Below are 6,000 nucleotides of genomic sequence, written 5' to 3' on the forward strand. Positions count from 1 at the left end.
TTACTGAACATGTGTTTAAATCTCTATTGTTGAAATGTATTTTTAAAAGTTAATGGAATTTTGTTTTGTTTTATTGTTAAACCTAATATAATATGGACTGTTTTATATGAAATATGGAAAATATATGGAAATTAACGAAAATATGTACTAAACTCTAAAATATGGAAAAATATGGAAAATAAAAGTAGGATTTTTCAACCCTACACATTGTGAAACATAAAGATAATGCAAAATATAAATTATATTAGCTTTATAAGTAAATATGTATTTACATATAAATCCTTTCCCTGGCTATAATATTATTACAGTAACGTCTGAGTAAATCGAGGACAGGTAAGATTAAAATAGCTTCTTATGCACAGAAAATTTGATAGGCTATTTTGTACATTCGTTTTCTGTATTTCTTAAAATAATATTTATGTACACTCATTTTAATCTCAGAGAATTAATGAACAACGAGAGTGTATTGATTTAGTATGCAGTAATAGTACGTTAGCTTAGCAATCCATTATTTAATAATTCAAATTTTAACTATGCTCAATTGAATCGTGTTAAAATACACAAAATATATATGCAATAAATGCAATGCAAAAAAAAAATTGGGTAATGAGCGAAGCAGATTATCTTGCGCTGTTGTAAAAGTTGTTCCCTGGATCAAACGTCCTATTTAATTATGAAATTACTTTATATTTATTTCTAACAGGTGCAGCGGAGCACACGGGTACGGCTAGTAAATAAATAGAAAGTTAATGTCAGCAAAGTTATGCAGTATGTATCCTGAATAACTTCAATTTTATGAAGAAATTCTCCAGTGGTCGAGAAGAAAGAAACAATAAAGTTGACTGAAAACTTCAGAGGAAATATTTAAGAAAAAAACTTAACATCTCATTATGCTTTTGAATTGCTTTATTTCAGAAATAAGAGATCTTATCTCGGTAAAATAATGTTCTTAACAATTGCATTCTTAAGTATGTGTTAGTCAATAATAGTTAAGACATATTTAAGAATATAAACATTTATTTCATTATGTTTTACTTACTGTTTATTATTAAAAGGACACAAGTCCATTATAAATATGATTTTTTTTAGAATTAAGTTTTAGTGATGTTACCACCAGTTTATGCATGTAAATGTAACTTTACACCTCTGTCGTCGAATAAAAAATATCTGATTATACTTCAAAGTACCATTTGCAAAACAAACAGTTTTTTGCTTCTCCTATAAAATTGACGAAAGTGGACATGTGTCCTTTCAAAAATAATCGATTCAATTTTTACTATTTTTCTTAGAGACGACCTTACATTGAAACGTCTCGTGAAACAGCATATTATGTCTCTGCATAATAGCATCTCGTGAAATGTATTATTCTGTCGTGTATGCTCTTACTACCTGCGTATATTTCCATCATATTGTGTGTGGTTTTTTTATTTATAATCCTACTTTTCACAAGTACAATCTACAGGGTCATATTTCTTACAAACTCAGTTTCGAAAGTTACAAACCAAACTTAAATAATACATCTTGAAATAAACATACATACAATCTCGTATATTCAGACAGTTCAAACAAAGTAGCTCAAAATGATGCATTTTGTAAACTCTTACATACAAACTGAAGTCTCACAAAATACATGTAAATACTTACAATTATAATCTAGTAAATATAAATTGAAATACAAAAGCATTGTAAGCCACTGTTACTGCTAATAATAATAATAATAATAATAATAATAATAATAATAATAATAATAATAATTAGTAGTCACAGTGTATTTATTTAAAGACGCTTTCAATTCTAAAGATTATTCAGCATCGAAATTCAAAATGGGCGTCAAATGCCCGATAGATTTGCTTGGAGATCTCCATCACGCACACGTTTCTTCCTTACCGGAAGAGGCCATGCTAATGAACTCATCGCTCTCGGCCGAAATGGAAACCCGTAATATAGGATCTAACGGTAATATTGCACTCAGGTATAAACAAATCAGCATACGGACGAAATCATGTCAAAAGCTAAAATTTATTCATAGTTAATTTCTACTATATACAGTAGGAGATTGTTGGATATTTGCATCATGTCTTAAATGTATAAACAATCAATTCTTTAAAGTTGCGTATCTGTTCGATCATCAAGTCCAGAAATGTTGAACCAAATCTGTCTCATCGATTTCCAAGAGCCAAGGTGCAAATCAAAAAGTTATGACCTTTCAGCATCTATGGTGCAGTAAGAAACCAAGAACTTCGGTAAAATCATGCTATAGGCTTATATGCAATTCAAAAATATTTTAGATCAACCTAGCAAAAGCATAATATGAAATAAAATTGGTGTAGTTTTTTTCTTTCCCTATATGTAATATTCTGTTTATTTAGTCTCATTAGATGAAATATTTGGCATTCGATTAGCAATTGTTCAACCTTTCGAGCATTTTCCCCACATTTACATGTCGGTGATTTTCCCAATCAATATTTTTAATGCCATGGCATATACTTGATGTTTCAGAAAAATGTTTGCAAACTAGCATAATTTACATACAAATATTTGAATCTTAAGACTCTGATTGAGGTTCTGGCTGATATGTAGTCCTACATCTGTTATCAGGCGTACATCTCACTTGATGTGTGTCAGAGGAAGAACAATATCGTTTGTATACATCTCAAGTCTGATTAGTGTAATATGTAGCTAGTCAGCGATATATGCAATGGAAGAGGAAAGGAGCTGGGAACCTACTCCATTATCTCCTGGCTTAGCTGCCTCATGTGATGTCTTATTGATGTCACTTATGGGGTCCAAATCTGTCTTCGAACAGTTGACTAAACAAAAGAAAAATTTCTTACTATTACAAACTGCACTTCTCCTCTTGTGCCAATTTTGCCGTTGAAAGACGTGCTGTTCTAGTAGCTCGTCATATATATTCATTCATTCATTATGTTCTACCCAAGGACAGGTTTTTTACTGCAAACCCAGCATTCTCCAGTCTTTCCTATTTTCTGCCTTCCTCTTCGTCTCCGCATATGATCCATATATCTTAATATCGTTTATCATCTGATATTTCTTCTGCTCCGAACTGTTATAAGAGTACTAGTGTTGAATATGTGGGTTGGTAAGTGGAAATTAATGTAATAAAATTGTCAGTAACGTTTGTGTTCCTAATTTTTACTTACGAAAGTTGGCAAGCCTAGTTGTACATCAGTGGTAGAGTATGGGCTTATCATTCTGCGATTAATGCTTTCATATCCACTGGTGACTCCAGTGATACCCGTTGTGGAGTGTTAGGATAGAAATTTCTCACAGGATTTCGCGTTTCCCGCAACAAAAATTTCTTTCAAACAGTCTCCAGTTTACCTTCCCATTTCTGCTTATTTCATACAAAACTGTGGTTAAAAAGAGATCTACAAGTTTCGGTGTTCAGAATAAAAAGTTTCGCACATTTTACTACTTCTCTGCGAAACGCTCACAGTTTGGACAGTAGTAAAAATCTAGGATGCCCATTTAACAAGGCCCGCTGATATGTTGATATGCGGAAGTCGACGTACGCCGTAATGACGAGCTCCTCTGATATTCGAGAATAGTCGGATATATATGCTATTTCAAAAGTCAGTTCAAATATTAAACCGCTATAAATATTATAATATTTGAGATAAGGAAAAAACAAAAACATCACAATGTTGGGCAAACAACGTGACTACTGATGACTCGATCGTCAAACATCTGCGTAATTAATTGTTTTGCAGGGATAAAGATGTGAGGTGGAGCGCCATCTTGCATGAAGATTATGTTTTACATATCATGAATCCTCAGTCTAGGGATGACGAAGTTCTGTAACATGCTGCAGTAGCGCTCCCCGTTTACTACAACAGTCTGTCTTATTCCATTATTGTCCACACCTGTGGAGTAACGGTTATCGCGTCTGGCCGGGAAACCAGGTGACCCGGGTTCGATTCCCGGTCGGAGCAAGTTACCTGGTTGAGGTTTTTTCCGGGATTTTCCCTGAACCCAATATGAGCAAATGCTGGGTAACTTTCGGTGCTGGACGCGGGACTCATTTAACCGGCATTTTCACCTTCTCATTGAGATGCTAAATGACCTAAGATGCTGATAAAAATTAATGGTGTAGTTAACACGCATAATTGGGGTTCGTTTTCCGACCGAAGCCATCAGTAGGCACTTTCCAACAATGTGGCCACCGCGATCTCCAGATTTCAATCCGGCCGACTTTTGCTTGTGGGGTTACCTTAAAAAACGAGTTTTCCTGACACATCCAACAACCCTACTGCGAATGAAAGATGCCATCTCAAGAAATTGCCAGTATTCCAAGATTTTATCGGCGAAATGCTGTGCATGGTGTCGCAGGCAAAATGCTGTACATTGCACAAGAGAACGGCGGACATCTTCCCAGTGTTTTATAAACCCCGTTATTTGCCAAACACTGTGATGTTTTTGTTTTTTCCCTATCTCAAATATTATAATATTTATAGCGGTTTAATATTTGTACTGACTTTTGAAATACCCTATATTTAATATTGTAGAAAAAATGTCTCCTACATCTATGATAGGTCTACATACCTCTCCGTGAGAGTCCATTTAGCTCATCTCTTTCACTTAAGATTTTGCATGCACAATTACTATAATTCTCCGCACTTCGGTGTCCCAGGCTCTCCAACGTTACAGACGACCCAAGGTCATGAATATTAAACAGAAAAAAATCATATCTCGCTGAACATATCTATCTGGTGTTACGTTCGTCTCATGTTTTTCAAGAACCACATCTTAAATATAATTTGTTAAGTGAAGACCAAACCAGTTTTTCTTTTATTTTCTCAGTTTTATTTTTCTTTTCTTTTTCTGTTTTTCCACAGATCCGCGATCGCCCAAACGGCGCCACCGTGGCTGAAGAACGTGTGAACGTGCCGGCCCGGGACACGTCCGGAACAAAGCATTTATCTTCGATAACAATAATTATTACTACTGCTTTAACGTTAAGAACTGGTTTGGTCTTTCGCTTCTCTGGTCTATGCCTCTCGCTTTTGGGATATTTAACGCTGCATTGTATGCAAATTGGAAGATGTTAATGACGTAGCATAATTATGAAAATGTATATGGATTTATTCATAAATTGTAAACGTATGAGAAATAAATATGTTTGTCTAAATTCTGTATATCTATTTTTCTGAAAATAGTTCATAAACTTATACTAGGTTCCTGCAAGAGAGAAGAAATCAGTATAAGGAATCGAATAGAGTTCTGATAGAGATGAGGGAAGACTATAGAGACAGTGAAGTTTTCTACATTTTTTAAGATATAGCTATCAGTTTTGTTACACATATTCATCTTAGGAACCTAATAGAGTTATCAAAATTTGAGTTTCATCGTTCACTTATTCTCTCAGTTATTCAATTTAAAAGGGGGGGGGGGGTTAATTGTCGAAATTCTATTTCTCATACAAATTTCGTTAATTCAATCTGAATATTTTTACACAGCACCTCTGCTATGTTTGAGAGAGAATTGTGAATTTATTTCTTAAATAATCCCCGATTTCAAAAAAAAAAATAATTTGTGAAACAATACCAATTTTTATTTTTAATTTTTGTTTATGTCACATGTATGTGTTTCTCCTTTTAAAAGTTTGACAGAAAAATATCATGCGCAAAATTGGTAAGCATGGTGTAATGAATATCGCAGAAAAAATTCAGCTTATTAGCTACAAAATTGTAAAAGCCTTAATAATTTGATGACGGATCGGTGGAGCGGAGAAAAATTCTCTCCGGCACCGGGACCCCAACCCGGGTTTTCAGCTCTACGTGCTGACGCTTTATCCACTAAGCCACACCGGATTCCAATTCCGATGCCGGATTGAATCCTCTCAGTTAAATTCCACCTCTTGGTTTTCCTTTAGTAGCTAACTCTCATGCTCTGTGTCACAGATGTGTGACAGTGGCACAATGTCCAACACACTATGTGCAGAGGTGCACTCATTTCGAGTGACTAAGTGGCTGGGATCCG

At 34.5% G+C, this 6,000-nt stretch overlaps 1 long non-coding RNA gene across 1 annotated transcript in view; it reads left to right on the forward strand.

The window, feature by feature from the left end:
• Positions 1-5,149, forward strand: part of LOC138706316 (uncharacterized) — a 29,905-nt gene extending 24,756 nt beyond the window's left edge. Inside the window, exon 2 of the long non-coding RNA XR_011333956.1 lies at positions 4,857-5,149. This is a non-coding gene — a long non-coding RNA (uncharacterized lncRNA). The remainder of the gene's footprint in view (positions 1-4,856) is intronic.
• The last annotated feature ends 851 nt before the right edge of the window (positions 5,150-6,000 follow it).

The sequence above is a fragment of the Periplaneta americana genome, chromosome 9, assembly GCF_040183065.1.
Source record: "Periplaneta americana isolate PAMFEO1 chromosome 9, P.americana_PAMFEO1_priV1, whole genome shotgun sequence".
Lineage (NCBI taxonomy): Eukaryota > Metazoa > Arthropoda > Insecta > Blattodea > Blattidae > Periplaneta > Periplaneta americana.